The 17,181-nt window shown below is 37.9% G+C and overlaps 1 pseudogene; it reads left to right on the forward strand.

The window, feature by feature from the left end:
• Window positions 1-9,570: 9,570 nt before the first annotated feature.
• LOC123940482 lies at window positions 9,571-10,498 on the forward strand (annotated as a pseudogene).
• The last annotated feature ends 6,683 nt before the right edge of the window (window positions 10,499-17,181 follow it).

Raw genomic sequence — 17,181 nt, forward strand, 5'->3', positions numbered from 1 at the left:
ATGTGATTTACATGCAGGCAATCAAGTGAGACAAGTGAACAACAATGATTATCGCTTAGCTTTAAATGACAATATCTCTTAGCTTTTAATGACAAGAGCAAGTTAAGCTTAAATCTCCTTGATTTAAGGATTCTCCACACATACTAGATCTTCTTAAAAGAGGACAAGAAAACACTCCAGGGATCTTCCCATGTTTATTCAGGGCGTGGGCCCAGGAAACTCTTGCCCTCCATTTCCTGGAGTTTTCTCAGGATTCAACAGGACCCCAGTCACATTGGCGAGGATCCAGGTTTTGTTTCAACAATTCCCCTTTTTTGTTTTTTTAACTGCAACATCTTAAGAGCCAATTCCAAGCTCGACGCCTGTTGTTTGTTCACTCGTTATTTGAGGAGACAGTACCCGCAGATGTACAGGTCAGAAGAGCAACGATAGCCAAAAACAAGTTCTCAGGGGTCTGTGGGCTTCAGATAGATCATAAAACTGCTTCTCCTTTAGCTGACAGGGCCTTAATCTGACCCCATGTGGGTGGATCGTCCCTAAGCTGATATGGTCAGGGTCTCCACTTATGAAGGGACAGCACACATATCTTGTGAGTGACCTCTTGTATCTCTTGTATTTCTGCATCTTTCTCGTAGATCATGGAAGCAGTGGTTATCAGCTGGGTCATTGGTTTTTGGGGCCTGATGAGCCGAAGAGGAAGCTATAATGTTTCAGAAGGGTCCATCACTGGAATCAGAGGAAATAAGAGCAGACCCTCTGCCTTTACTTAATAGGAGGCCAGGGATCCATTCATTAAAAGATATGAACCAAATAGTTATAGATGCTTCAAGAGATTACTGTGATTGTGAGAAGTGTTTTTCAGCTGCTTTCTAATGTCGCATTGGGGTAAATTCCAATAATTAAGAGTAAATAAAGAGAGTGCTAAGACATCCTTGTGGACTCCCCCCTTTTTATTTTAATAATTGCAGTTTTAGTGTATGATGAGCTCGTTCAACTATACCTTGTCCCTGTGGGTTATAAGGTAACCTGTAATATGATGAACCTGCCAATCAGAAAAAAAGGCAGAAAATTTGTGTCTCATGTAAGCTGGTGCATTATCAGTTTTTATGGTAGTAGGGACCCCCATAACACTAAAACATCGCAATAGAGTAGCGTGGACAGCAGAAAGGGAACTAGAGGATTAAGGAATTGCCCAAAGAATTTTAGAAAATATATCAATAACATGTAAATAAGGTTGACGAGGAAAGAGATGGAAATGAGTTACATCCATTTGACATGGTTCGTTGGCTTGTGAGGCATGATGATTGGCTCCTGAAGGGTGTGGGCAACAGTGCAAAGGCATACAAACAGAAAAAGACTGAACAATGTTATGTGTCTTTTGAAGTGGAATGTGGTAAGGGTTGTGCAGTCGATTAGCACTGATATGTAAAACGGAGGGCTCATCTGAAGGTGATGTGGAAATAGGACATGTCAGGATATCTGCTTGATGATTACCTTCTACCAACAGGGAGTGGTAGAGAAGAATGGGTCCTAATATGGGTGACATACAGAGGATGGGAACAGGATTGTACAAGGGACTGTAGTTTTGTGAGAAGGTGTAATATGGATTTTTGTGTTGTAGATATCTGAGCTGTTTCAATTAAGGGAAAGGCACCAGCTACATAAGCAGAATCAGAAACGATGTAAGTGCAGAAGATATATGAATTAAGAGTAGTAAGAACGAATATTTCTCTTTGTTGCACTGATGCATACTCGCTTTGAATAGAGAGGTTTAAGCCAGGTCCATGTATACTTCATTTTCCAGTCAAGGAGCCATCAATATAATACATGGGCGCACCTACAACTGGACTAGTTTCACAGATATTAGAAATACAAATGATGGGAGCACCTGGGTGGCTCAGTGGGTTAAAGCCTCTGTATTTGGCTCAGGTCATGATCTCAGGGTCCTGGGATCAAGCCCTGCATCGGGTTCTCTGCTCAGCGGGGAGCCTGGTTCCCCCTCTCTCTCTGCCTTCCTCTCTGCCTACTTGTGATGCCTCTCTCTGTCAAATAAAAAAAATAAAATCTTAAAAAAAAAAAGAAATACAAATGATGACTTTTTTAGGAAATCCCATAATTTACACACAGGGCAATGGTTTCCAATGGTTCCAGAATATCTTGCTAAAGCATTAAGGAGATGATCATTCAAGGGAAATAGGGAAGAAAATTTTTTATAGAAATAGGAAGAATGATAACATGTGGGTCGTATCTCAGTATCTGAAGACGTCTGGTTCGGCCAAGGATAATGAGGTCTGCAAGAAGATCAACATATGCGTTTAAATCCTTAGGAGCTCAGTGATTCAAGTAGATCCATTCTAAAGGACAGTCTTATTGAGCTGTCACCTCTTTAGGTGAATGGGAAGTAGGGAAAAGAAATAACAGTAGTGGTAACAAAGGATCATATCGACACAAGGACACTTGATGAAGGCATTCCTCAAGGAACTTAAGTTCCTGTTCACCCTGTGGTATTAAGCTTTGAAGACTATCAAGGTTACGGTCTCCCTCAAGAGTGGCAAATAGATTTGTAAGTTGATGTGTAGGAGTACCCAACACTGGGCATAACCAATTAATAGCTCGTAATAAATTCTAAAATCATTTAGAGCACTTAAAGTATCTCTACGAATGGAAAACTGAGGACTAATGGTGGTACGGTCTATAATACAATCTAAATAGAAGAAGAGTGGAGTAAATTGTACCTTTTCAGGAGCTATTGTAAGACTGCCCTGTTGTAGGTATTATTGTGTATTTGGAAACAGTTCATGTAGGACCTATGGGGTTGGGGCTGCTAGTAAGATATCATCCATGTAGTGGAAAATATAACATGTGGGATATAATTGTCAAATGGGCTCAAGAATCTTTCCAATAAAATTCTGGCACATCGTAGGAGAGTTAGTCATGCCTTGAGAGAGAACTTTCCAATGAAATCTTTGTAAAGGTTCTTGTTGATTTACTTTTGGAATTGAAAGCACAAAATGCTCTTTGTCTGAGGGGTGGTTAGGAATAGTGTAAAAGCAGTCCAGTAAATCCAAAACTACTAAAGGCCATTTGTAGGTATACAAGAGGGAGAAGGAAGTCCTGGTTATAACGATCCCATAGTTTCTATGGCAGCCTTAATATTATGGAGATCTATTATAATCTCCATTTGCCTGACCTTTTCTTTACCACAAAAAAATGGAGAATTCCAAGGAGAAAAAGAAAGTTCAATATGTCCGTTTCCCAATTGTTCTTGAATTAAAACTTTTAGAGCTTTTGGTTTTTCTAATAGTGAAGGCTAACATGGGGTGTCCAAATAAGCTCATTACTTCTCCAGGTGATTGGAATTGGTGAAAGGGCTTTATCAACCCCAATAGTCCCTATATAAAACCCAGTCCAACACAAGTATCATTAGGGTTAAGATCTATAGGTGCAGGCACTCCTTGTAAGTTTTTACCTAAACCGCTCCTAGGAATATACCCCATGATTTTCATCATGTTTTTTACAAGTGAGGATGTAGGTATGTGAATTTCAACATCCCATTGTTGTAATAAATCTCATCCCCAGAGATTAATAGGTAAGGGGGCAATGTAAGTTTGAATATGACCTAGTAATCCCTCTGGGCCCTTACAGGGCAGAGGTTGGCTGCTTTGTCTCAATTGCTGATTAGTTACATAGCCAAGACCCTCAAGGGCATAATTAGCAGGCATTGGAGGCCATTGGCCTGGCCAACATTGACAAGAAAAGATAGAGATATCTGTTCCAGAATCTAAAAGCCCTTCAAATATTCATTCCTTACTAGAAAGCTTCATTTGGGGTTGACTTCCTTCACACAGTTTCTTAGAAAAGGAATCTTTTTATTAGTACTGCCGAATCCTCCTTCCCTAAAATTTAAAGATTGAGTAGGCATAATATAGGGAAGTAGCAAAAGTTGGGCGGCTCATTCACCTGCTGAGAAGGTCTGAGGAACAGTGACAGAAACCATAATTTGAATCTTGCCATAATAATCAAGAGTCTATTACTCCAGTATGTACTGTAACTCCTTTCATAGTTAAACTACTCCATCCAAGCAGGAGACCAAACATATTTCATATAGGTCCATATAGGTTTGTTGGCAATTTATAAGGACACTGAGATGGATGTATAAAGCAAGTCTTAGAGAGAGGGATATCAAGAGCAGTGCTCCTAGTCCCTGATTAGCAGGGACACAGTCCCTTAATGACAGTTGTTCTTGGGTACAAACTGAATAGTAGAGTTCCATGACCCGTTATTTATTGGGACCTGGGGCTGCATCTTAGGGAGTTTCCCTGATGAGGGTTTCCCAAAGGAGTTCCATCTTTCTCGTTTTTAGACTTACATTCCTTGACCCAGTGTTTGCCTCATCAAGAGCAGAGACAAACATTAGGGGGTTGAATCTTGGATTTATTCAGGCGATTGGTGGGAGAGGGGGCAACCAGACAGGGAGGGAGACAGCATTGCTTTTTTATGTGTCCTGTTTGTCCAGGATTGAAACATTTTGCCTGCAATCATTTTTGAACAGCATTGGTTTCTTACGCTGTTACTCGGGCCCAAGGTTTAAAGGGTCGTACATTATGAGAAGTTTTAAATAATCCATGACATCACCAGATTCTCTAAGAGGTTGAATCATGGCCTGGTAATCTTCATTAGCATTATCATATGCTAGTAGTCTTAAGAGTATTTTCTGAATTTGTTCTTTTATCTGTTTTTCCAATGATTCTTTTAACCTGTAGATAAAATCAATGTACGGCTCTTTAGACCCTTGTATTTTTGTATAACTGGCAGTATAATCAGTGTCTGAATTAATTTTTTGTCAGGTTTATAAGGCCACATCACATATGTGGGGAAGGGCTGCAGGAAGGATGTTATGAGTTTGATGATTAGAAGTCGATCAAACTCCTGTTCCTATGAGCATATCATTAGTAACAGCAGCTACATTCCCTCTCTGTCCAAACTCCCGACCTTTTCATGTGCCTCTTCAGAAAGTCACATCTTCCATTTTAGAAATTCAGAAGAGGTTAATACCATTTGAGCTATGACTTGAAAATCATAGGGAATCCAGTGGGCGTTATTGCTCCAATTGGGTAAATATTCATAGCAGTAAGGAGAAGTAGGCCCGTACATGGAACATACCTTTCCAAATTCTCTTACAGTCTCCATCAGCATCCTATCAAAGTGTCTGGCCTGTTAGCATGAAAAGTTACAAGGAAAACTAAGGGAAGCTCATGGGGGTGAGACAGTGTAGAAATAGAATTTTGTTTTTTAGATTTTGTTGTCTCCAAATGTAACATGTGTAAATTATCATCCAACACAGTGTCATTTCCCTCATTCCCAAAGAGGTCTGCTGCTCTTTCCTCATCCCCAACTCCAGAGGAAATCGGAGGTGCCATGGCCAAAGGATAAACATAGCATTTGTCCTTTTTGCCGAAAAATATTTTTTTACTTTCAGCTTGAATTTGTTGGGTTGGTTCATCATCTAACTCATACGTGTGCAGAGAGGCACTGTTTCAGCCTTAAGATCCTCTTCGTTATGTTCCCGTCTAAGAATTAAAATAACCATTTTTACCAACATCCTTGTAACCCAAAACTCCACAGGAATTTCTGCACCTTGTCTATAGGCTTTTTCCACATTACCACATATGTGCTACCAAATTGTCTTTTCCAAGGTTCTTTCATCGGGAAACTAAGGATTATATTCGCTAATAATATCCAGACAAGTTCTTAATTGACATCTGGATACTCGAGCACCTCCGTGAGATAAAAGGTGTATTAATGCTAGAAAAGGCTGGGGGCAACTTTGATTCTGCCCCATCGTTCTCACTTACCTCATTCTGTGAGGGACTCTGGATCCCTGCGTGACTGTTCCTCAATTTCAGTGCCCTGTTCAGGTGCCACTTGTCACCTTCCCGAGGTGGGGATCCTGGTGATCAGAGCCTGCATGATGGGGGAACAACCGACTGATGATCAGTAGATGTCTTTATTTCTTACAATCACTTCTTTTATACCTTCCCTAAGATCCCATTAGAAACAGGATATAGATTTATGTGAGTGGGCTACAGTGTGGGATGTGATTTACATGCAGGCAATCAAGTGAGACAAGTGAACAACAATGATTATCTCTTAGCTTTAAATGACAATATCTCTTAGCTTTAAATGACTAGAGAAAGTTAAGGATTCTCCACACTTATCAGATCTATCTAAAGGGGGACAAGAAAACACTCCAGGGATCCTCCCATGTTTTTCCCTGGTGTGGGACTAGGAATATGCTTGCCCTCCATTTCTTGGATTTTTCTCACAGAATTGGACTGGACTCCAGTCACCTTGGCAAAGATCCAGTTGGAACTGTGTAGTTCCAACACAGGGGAAAATAGGGTAAGAAAGGTAAAGTTATTGGGGTGAACTGAACAGAACATAGATTAACTCAGTAAATCATATGTGTGGCTAAAGGGTAACTGCAAAGTTCCCCTGAAGATTTTGCAATACATGGGAACAACTTCAACTCAGGGTGAAGGAGTTGATGAGACTAGCTAACAGTACCACAACTTTTGTTCTCCTCTCTAAATGCTAATCATCTTTGATAAACCCTATTATTCTCTCCCAGTAACTGTCCAAACTGAAATGAGAGTCCCTTCAGCTCATTTAACATTCTATGCATAGGTAAAGAACAGAATTCTAGAAATGATGTCAGTTACATAAGAATCAGCAAGATGATCATCAAATGACTTAGTGACTTTAGCAAAGGTCATTTACTTTAACCACATTGTTTCACAGGTCATCTTTATTTTATGTCACAGAGTTAATATGTTTTGGGAACAGAATCTCCCCACTGATGTCATCATAGGCAAGTCCCATAAGCATTTGATGGAAAGTTTAATTTTGCATTGTGAGGAACATAATTATTCGCACTGACTTATTAGTCATCTCTCAGATTTTCATTCTTTTAATCCCAAATGTTTCTGAGAAAAAAATTTTATCCTGAAGTTATATGAGACTTCACACCACCCAGACACACACAAAACCAATATGATGGTATAAAACTCTTCTCAGAGCATTCCGGTAACAAAAGTATTCAGATTTATCTTTACCTTACTATACTTTATCTTACCTACTATACTTTACCCTACTATTAGTGTCCATAAGTACTGATTTATCTCAATCAGTTAGCATTTTTATTTATTTTATTTTTTTTTTTTTTTAAAGATTTATTTATTTGACAGATAGAGATTACAAGTAGGCAGAGAGGCAGGCAGAGAGAGAGAGAGGAGGAAGCAGGCTCCCCGCTAAGCAGAGAGCCCGATGCGGGGCTCGATCCCAGGACCCTGGGATCATGACCTGAGCTGAAGGCAGAGGCTTTAACCCGCTGAGCCACCCAGGCGCCCCCAGTTAGCATTTTTAAATTGTTCTCAGGTTCAACTTCTCACCTTTCCACATCTTCCCACAGCTGAAGGCTATGGCAAATCAGCATGAGATTTGAAGTCAGTTCAAATCGACCTTTTCTGATTATAAAGTAGATCTGCAAAACATACAGGTAAGAGTGCAGCTTAATTCTGTTATAATTCAAGCAAGTACATTGAAAGTTATTTCTAACATAGCTGAATAATTAAATGGTTTATCTTTAGTACTTTAAAACAAGAAAAAGAAACGTTCAGCCTGTGCTTTTATTTTGGTGTTTTGAGTATGGAAAATTAAACCCATTTTGACCATAAAATTTACATAATTAGACACATTGGTCAAAATATCCTAACGGATCCCTAAGTAGTAATAAAAGATAGCCTTTGAGGTAAAACAAAATTTGTTCTCAAAAATCATATTTATTTTAAGATTTTTTACAAATTTATTCATTTGAGAGAGAGAAACAGAGAGGCAGAGAAAACTCAAGCAGAGGGAGAGGCAGAGAAGAGGAACAAGGAGAATTCCCACTGAGCTGGGAGTCAGATATGGGGCTCAGTCCCAGGACCTGGAGAATCATGACCTGATCCAAAGGAAGATGCTTAAATATCTTAGCCATCCAGGTAGCCCATCTCAAAAATCATATCAAGATTTAAGATTTTTCTCTTTCTCTAAGTGTTATAAAACTAAAATATACAGGCAAGCTTATGTTTATTAGCTTTCAAACTACTGTGATATACTTCAGAAAATATTACATAAGTTTCTTAGGAAGCAGGGAAATAGTAGCCTGGTCACTTCCATTAAGAGAATGATGCATAAGGTTTTTTTGTGATAAATTTCCAAGAATTTCCCTTGTAGCCTATTCTTCAAAACTAACAGTCTCAATTTATGGAGACCAAAAAGCTCACTAAGGATCAGTGGTAGTATGCTGACAACAAGTTCACCTATCTCAGGTCTTTGAAGCTAGGACTGGAATCAATACCCCCCCCCCCATAGTATTATATAACTCCTTTTTTTAAAAAAGATTTTATTTATTTATTTGACAGAGAGAGATCAAAGTAGGCACAGAGGCAAGGAAAGAGAGAGAGAGGAGAAAGCAGGCTCCCTGTGGAGCAGAGAGCCCAATGCAGGGCTCGATCCCAGGACCCTGAGATCATGACCTGAGCTGAATTCAGGCAGAGGCTTAACCCACTGAGACACCCAGATGCCCTAGCATTACTCCTATGAGAAGTAGAAGTCATAGCTGAACTCAAATGTCTACAATTCTAATAAACAAACTGAACATGCATATTTTTTAAGAAAGCCATGTGTAGTATTCATAAACAACTCTAGATTGTGTTGGGTATATAGAATGTGCTTGAGAATGCAAGAAGTGAAAATCAGTGTGGTCTAGGGCTTTTAGTTAAGCTCTCTTAAGTAGCATAATATGTAAACTATTCTTTACATAAAGATGGGAAGGATTTAGAAATCTGGGCAAAAATCAACAGGAATGATGGCATGGACAAAATCAGTTTTTATGGAAATGGATCTAATACCAGGAAAAGGAATGAGAGAGGAGAAAAGACATAGATTTTTATTTCCTTGTATATCCCAAGGAATTTACTCAAAAGATGAACATCCTATTCTTAAACCTCTGTGATCTTCATAGAATTCCTGAGATATAAATTTAACATATTTGTGGTATGCTCTTTTCAAGCATTCATTCCACTGGGAGAGTATATGAAAACTTTTTGCTCAGTTAAAAAAATGTGTATACGTGAAGATTGACAACAAATTTATTTTAAGGATCTTTAATACAAAAACTGACACTAATATTGTTTGTCAGCATTGAACCAAATATGGGAATGCTAGATTTCTACACTATTCATATGTGAATTCATAAAGACAAACCTTTTCCTCTAAAAGCATTCTTCTTGGAATTACAAAAATATTTGTGGGAATGCTGAGTTTTGGTGTTGAGCTTATAAAACTGATATTTTTAGGGGAACGATTATTCCCTAGAGGTTTTTGTGTCTATATCCAGAGATACTGAGGAGAGTTTGAAGAAGCTTCTCTCTTTGTTGTCTAAAGAAAATTTGGAAGGAAAGTTATACACATTCTAAATTTAAATCTTATATCTCCAGAATTCCTATCTCAACAGAGAAGGTGGATATGACTGAGGATAACTACTCCTTGACCACTGAATTTATCCTCATAGGATTTACAGATCACCCAGAGTTGAGGAGCCTCCTGTTTGTGGTGTTTCTTAATATCTACGTGATTACTATGATGGGGAATCTTGGCCTGGTGACATTGATTTTTATGGAGCATCGTCTTCACACACCAATGTACATCTTACTGGGCAACCTGGCTCTGATGGATTCCTGTTGCTCCTGTGCCATTACCCCCAAAATGTTAGAGAACTTCTTTTCTAATGACAGAATGATTTCCCTTTACAAATGCATGGCACAATTTTATTTTCTCTGCCTTGCTGGAACTACAGAATGCTTTGTCCTGGCAGCAACGGCCTATGATCACTATGTGGCCATATGTAGCCCACTGCAGTACCACACCATGATGTCAAAGAAAGTGTGCATTCAGATGACTACAGGGGCCTACATAGCTGGAAACCTGCATTCCATAATTCATGTGGGGTTTCTCTTTAGATTAACTTTCTGTGGGTCAAATCAAATTAATCACCTTTTTGTGATGTTTTTCCATTATACAGACTTTTTGTGTTGACCCTTATATCAATGAATTGATGATATTTATCTTTTCAGGTTCAGTTCAAGTGTTCACCATTGGTAGTGTCTTAATATCTTACTTCTACATTCTCTTTACTATTTTCAAAATGAAATCCAAAGAGGGAAGAGGCAAAGCCTTATCTACTTGTACATCCCACTTTCTCTCTGTCTCAATATTCTATGGTTCTCTTCTCTTTGTGTACCTTCTCCCACACTCAGTTAAAGAAGAGGATGAAGACATACCTGGTGCTGTATTTTATACTCTAGTGATTCCATTACTAAGCCCCTTTATTTGTAGTCTAAGAAATAAGAAAGTAATAAATGCTATGAAAAAAATTATAATGAATATTTTATAATATTCTAGAAAAATATCATTCCCTGTGAAAAATTAACTTAAATTTGATAATATGTTTTTCCAAACTATGGAATATTGAGAAAGGAGAAAAGGACCACTTTGCTCATAGAATTTTCAATTACTAAAACATGATATATAGGAGTCAGATAGTAAGTTCAACAAAGTGAGTTCTGCTATAATGTATTGTAAAATCTAAGCTCTAGCTCCCAGCAAGAATGAAATAAATAATTCTTCTTCAGGTCACACACTGTCACAATGAGATTAGTTAAAATATTAGCTAACAGTTTCAATGGGTAATGAATTAAAATGTTCAACAAATATAACAAATATATGAATAAAAGACAGTTAGATAAAGATCACTTCCATTTAAATTAATTTAAAACAATGACTCTTGGAACACTGAAAAAATTTAAAAAAATAATATTGTTGACAAATTTCTAGAATTCCAAAGCATAACCCTACAATCTCTGGCACATTCCACATTCTCAGGAATTAATCCCTTCTTAAACAACACCAACTATTTGAAGTAAAATGTATATCCTTGATTCTTAATTTTCTTTGAGTTTATTCAAGAGAAGATATTTGAATATTAGTTCACACAGAAAATTCTCAAATCAAGAATATGTTCACCTTTGAAAGGGGAACTTTTGTTATATATATTTTACAACAATGAAAAAAATGTTGAAACCAAGAAAATAATGCTAGTAAAAATGTACAATAAAAAAAGACTATTTTCATCTTTAATGTTAGTCAATTTTACTTTCAAGTTCTCTGAAATAGACTATCTGTATACTGGTGATGTAAAACTCTATAGCTGCCATAAATGGTATTTATGGATTGGATGTTCATATGGATTTGGCTGTTTTCATATAATTTGATTAGGGTGTCCATCAAAAATGCAGTGTATTCCTGAATACACTAAATTAAACAACGGGCTTTTCTCTCTGATATTACTTATCTTGTTACTAGGAATTCCACCAACCTGTACTTATTCCAGTGTAAATTACTGATACAGTCACAGCAATAAAAAAAGTTGGAGTTGCTAAAAAGCACAAATGAGGCACAAAATAGTGACAATTCTAAATTCCTAAACAAAAATATTTATTGATCATTTTTATATGCAAATATTAAAGAAAACCATATGTTACTGAGAACATGTTATCTGCTGGGCACAAAACTATACCTTTCATATATATTATCTACCAATTGTTTAGAAGTGATTTTCCATGCATCTTCTCAGTAAAATCCTCATACTTTGAAACATTGAGTGGCTTGCTCAAGTTCAGCCAGGTGATTGAGATAGAGCTAGAATTTGTATCAATGATACTTGGGAGTTCAGCAAATGGAGATGCTTGCCCCCTGGGCTATTTAGACCTTATGCAGCATCAGAAGTTAGATGTGCCTTAAAAATGATTTTAAAATATGATGTTTTGAGGAGAAAAACGAATGAGTATGACCACAGTCAATGTGTATGGAAATTAGTGTGACACTGGAAACTGGGGTGAAGGAGCTGAAGCATGGACAGAGTCAGAAATTTTACAAAGCTTTTGTTAATAGCTGTTGTGGAATATGGGAAATAAGGCTGGGAGGGAATCAGGTTACTGAGAATCTTCAAAGCCAACCCTTAAACATCTGAATTTATCTCAGAGGCCTCAGACGCTAATACTTCCTAGAACCAGGTAATATGATTGCATTTTTTTGAGAAAAGTAATCTGGTGATCAGAATGATGCTAGAAGAAATAAGGCTAACTTCAAGAATTCTTATACTAGGTGATGAGAGTTGAAATTGGAAGATAAAAAGGGAGGAGTGTACAGATATAAGCAACATTTTAAAGGGAAAGTAATGAATTATAACTATTAGATAATAAAATGAAGGCCAATTTTCTTCTGAGAGTACCAATCATGTTATAACCGATTTCCTTCACTAATAGTTAAAAAAGGTACCTAACACAATTGGCCATTCACTAGTCATTTCTTTAATATACATTTAAATAAATATATAGTAAGTTTGTTATTTTTATTTTTAATGAGTCAATAAATATATATTTTTTAATTTCTTGGTTTCAATTTATAATATTGCAAGTTTAGATATCACCCACAGAAACAAAGTTTACAGGGTCCTAAACACTTTTTTTAAGGGTATAAAGGAATCCAGATACCTGAGTTTGATGAATGCTGTTTCTTTGTATCCACTCTCTATAGTAGGGGATATTTTCAGTTGTGAGATTCACATGCATTGATCCCTTTCCCTTTTCCAGGCATACGACAAGTTCTATTTACATATTTCTTCACCACCCACTGCTAACACTTAGAAACATTTTTTTAATGGTGTAAAGGAATACATATACCTGAGTTCGATGAATGCTATTTCTTTGTATCCACTCTGTATTTTAGTTGTTAGATTTAGTGTTAGATTCACAGGCATTGAGCCCTTTTCCTTTTCCAGGCATACCACAAGTTCTGTTTACATATTTCTGCACCACGCACTGCTAACCCTTAGTAACACTGAAGCCTAGAGGTATGCTAAGGGAAGAGTCTGTGACTTATTTGGGGCCAAGGAGACAAAAGAGTGAATTTTGTAGAAGTTCCTCGGAAATATGCTTTCTTGGTTTTAAGAGATCCACAAAAAAGTAGTCTTCCTCTGGGGCGCCTGGGTGGCTCAGTGGGTTAAGCCTCTGCCTTCGGCTCAGGTCATGATCCCAGGGTCCTGGGATCGAGCCCCACATTGGGCTCTCTGCTCTGCAGGGAGCCTGCTTCCTCCTCTCTCTCTGCCTGCCTCTCTGCCTAGTTCTGATTTCTCTCTGTCAAATAAATAAAATATTAAAAAAAAGTAGTCTTCCTCTGAATGTCATGTTTTGTGGATATGAAATCTGTCACAGTCTACTACCATTTTGCTATCAAAAGAGACACCAGCCAGGAGGTGAAGTCAATACACATGTAGGGCATAGCTGAGGGAATCACAGAGAAGCAGACCCAGGGATTCTAGAATTCATCACCGCTTCTCATTTCAAAATCCAATAGATCTCCTTACTGTTAACCTTGTTTGGAAAAAATGCTTTCAATGCCAATGAATAAATATTAACTGTAATTCCTCGAGTAAAGATCCTTTACCTCTTCGGTTAGGTTTATTCCCAGGTATCTTATGGTTCTTGGTGCTATAGTAAATGGAATCAATTCTCTAATTTCCCTTTCTGTATTTTCATTGTTAGTGTATAGGAAAGGCACTGATTTCCATAAATTGATTTTGTTTCCTGCCACATTACTGAATTGCTGTATGAGTTCTAGTAGTTTGGAGGTGGAGTCTTTTGGGTTTTCCATATAAAGAAACATGTCATCGGCAAAGAGAGAGAGTTTGACTCCTTCCTTGCCAATTTGGATACCTTTTATTTCTCTTTGTTTTCTGATTGCCGTTGCTAGGACTTCTAATACTATGTTGAACAAGAGTGGTGAGAGTGGGCATCCTTGTCCTGTTCCTGATCTCAACGGGAAGGCTGCAAGCTTTTTCTCATTGAGGATGATATTTGCTGTGGGTCTTTCATAGATAGATTTTATGAAGTTCAGGAATATTCTCTCTATCCCTATACTTTAAAGTGTTTTAATCATGAATGGATGCTGGATTTTGTCAAATGCTTTCTCTGCATCAATTGAGAGGACCATGTGGTTCTTCTCTCTTCTCTTATTGTTTTGTTCTATCACATTGATTGATTTGTGAATGTTGAACCATCCTTGTAACCCAGGGATGGATCCCACCTGGTCATGGTGGATAAACATTTAAATGTGCTGCTGGATCCTGATTGCTAGGACCTTTTTGAGAATCTTAGCATCCATATTCATCAGTGATATTGGTCTGAAATTCTCCTTTTTGGTGTGGTCTTTGCCTGCTTTGGGGATCAGGGTAATGCTGGCTTCATAAAAAGAGTCTGGAAGTTTTCCTTCTGTTTCTATTTTTTGAAACAGCTTCAGGAGAATTGGTGTTATTTCTTCTTTGAAAGTTTGGTAGAATTCCCCAGGGCATCCATCAGGTCCTGGGCTCTTGTTTTTTGGGAGGTTTTTGATCACTGTTTCAATCTTGCTACTAGATATTGGTCTATTCAGGTTGTCAATTTCTTCCTCTTTCAATTTTGGGAGTTTATAGTTTTCCAGGAATGCATCCATTTCCTCTAGGTTGCTTAACTTATTGGCATATAACTGTTGATTTTAACTTCTGGTGATTGTTTCTACTTCCTTGGTGTTAGTTGTGATCTGTACATTTTCATTCATAATTTTATTAATTTGAGCTTATTTTTAAATTTATTTATTTTTTATTTTTTTATAAACATATAATGTATTTTTATCTCCGGGGTACAGGTCTGTGAATCACCAGGTTTACACACTTCAGAGCACTCACCATAGCACGTACCCTCCCCAATGTCCATAACCCTCCTCTCCCTCTCCAAACCTCCCCTCCCCCCAGCAACCCTCAGTTTGTTTTGTGAGATTAAGAGTCACTTATGGTTTGTCTCCTCCCAATCCCATCTTCTTTCATTTATACTTCTCCAATCCCCCTTACTGCCCATGTTGCATCTCCACTTCCTCATATCAGGGAGATCATATGATAGTTGTCTTTCTCCTATTGACATATTTCACTAAGCATGATATCCTCTAGTTCCATCCACGTCATTGCAAAGGGCAAGATTTCATTTCTTTTGATGGCTCCATAGTATCCCATTGTGTATATATACCACCTCTTCTTTATCCATTCATCTGTTGATGGACATCTAGGTTCTTTCCATAGTTTGGCTATTGTAGACATTGCTCCTATAAACATTCAGGTGCACATGCCCCTTCAGGTCACTACATTTGTATCTTTAGGGTAAATATCCAGTAGTGAAATTGCTGGGTCATAAGGTAGTTCTATATTCAACATTTTGAGGAACCTCCATGGTGTTTTCTTTTAGGCTCTCTCTTCGCTAAGAGGACCCCTTTCAATATTTCCTGTAGAGCTGGTTTGGTGTTTGCAGATTCTTTCAGTTTTTGTTTGTCCTGAAAGCTTTTTATCTCTCCTTCTATTTTCAATGATAGCCTAGCTGGATATACTATTCTTGGCTGCAAGTTTTTCTCATTTAGTGCTCTGAATATATCATGGCAGCTCTTTCCTTCCTGCCAGGTCTCTGTGGATAAGTCTGCTGCCAATCTAATATTTTTCCATTGTATTTTACAGACTTCTTTTCCCAGGCTGCTTTCAGGATTTTCTCTTTGTCACTAAGACTTGCAAACTTTACTATTAGGTGATGGGGTGTGGACCTTGATTTTGAGGGGGAGTTCTCTGCACCTCCTGGATTTTGATGCTTGTTCCCTTTGCCATATTAGGGAAATTCTCTCCAATAATTTTCTCAAATATACCTTCTGTTCCCCTCTCTTTCTTCTTCTTCTGGAATTCCAGTTATTCTAATGTTGTTTTGTCTTATGGTGTCACTTATCTCTCAAATTCTCCCCTCGTGGTCCAGTAGCTGTTTGTCCCTCTTTTGCTCAGCTTCTTTATTCTCTGTCATTTGGTCTTCTATATCACTAATTCTTTCCTCTGCCTCCTTTATCTCAGCAGTGAGAGCCTCCATTTTTGATTGCACCTCATTAATAGCTTTTTAAATTTCAACTTGGTTAGATTTTCTTTTATTTGTCCAGAAAGGGCTTTTATATCTCCAGAGAGGGTTTCTCTAATATCTTCCATGCCTTTTTTGAACCCGGCTAGAACCATGAGATTTGTCATTCTGAACTCTAGATCTGACATATTACCAATGTCTGTATTGATTAGGTCCCTAGCCTTCAGTACTGCCTCTTGTTTTTTGTTGTTGTTGTTGTTGTTTGTTTGTTTTTGTTTTTGTTTTTGTGAATTTATCTGCCTTGTCATTTTGTCCAAATAAGAGTATATTAAGGAGCAAGTAAAATACTAATAGGGTGGCAAAGACCCCAGGAAAATGCACTTTAACCAAATCAGAAGAGATCCCAGATCATGGGGTGGAGAAAGGGGATAAAAAGATGTTCAGAAAAAAAGAAGAAAAATCAAAAAAAGAAAACAAATAAAGAAAAAATATAAAAAAGAAATATATGTACTGCATGGAGCACTGGGTGTGATGCAAAAACAATGAACACTGATACGCTGAAAATAAAGAAATAAAAAAAAAAGACATCTATATAAATATATTAGATAAACTAGTAAAAAACGTTAAAAAAGCAGAGAGTAAAAGTTAAAAAAAATTAGGAGAAGAAAAACAATTGAAAAAAAATTAAATTAACTGCAAGACTAAAGAATCATGGGGAGAAAGCCATGAGTTCTGTGCTTTGCTTTCTCTTCCTCTGGAACTCGGGTGCTGTCCTTGGTATTGAACCTGCCCTCCTTGGTATGTGAACTTGGTTCTGGCTGGATTTCTTGTTGATCTTCTGGGGGAGGGGCCTCTTGTAGAGATTCTCAAGTATCTTTGCCTGAGGTGGAATTGCACTGCCCTCACCAGGGGCCAGGCTAAGTAATGCGCTCAGGGTCGCTTTTGGGTGCTTTTCTTCCCTGAATGCTTTCCGTAGATTTCCTGAGGACGGGAATGGAAATGGTGACCACCCAGTCTCCGGCCCAGAGATGCAGATAGTCCAGGGACCCACTCCTCAGTATGCCCCCAGAGAATAGCACCCAATCACTCCCGTATCCCCGGCATC

Source organism: Meles meles, chromosome 4, assembly GCF_922984935.1.
Source record: "Meles meles chromosome 4, mMelMel3.1 paternal haplotype, whole genome shotgun sequence".
Taxonomy (NCBI): domain Eukaryota; kingdom Metazoa; phylum Chordata; class Mammalia; order Carnivora; family Mustelidae; genus Meles; species Meles meles.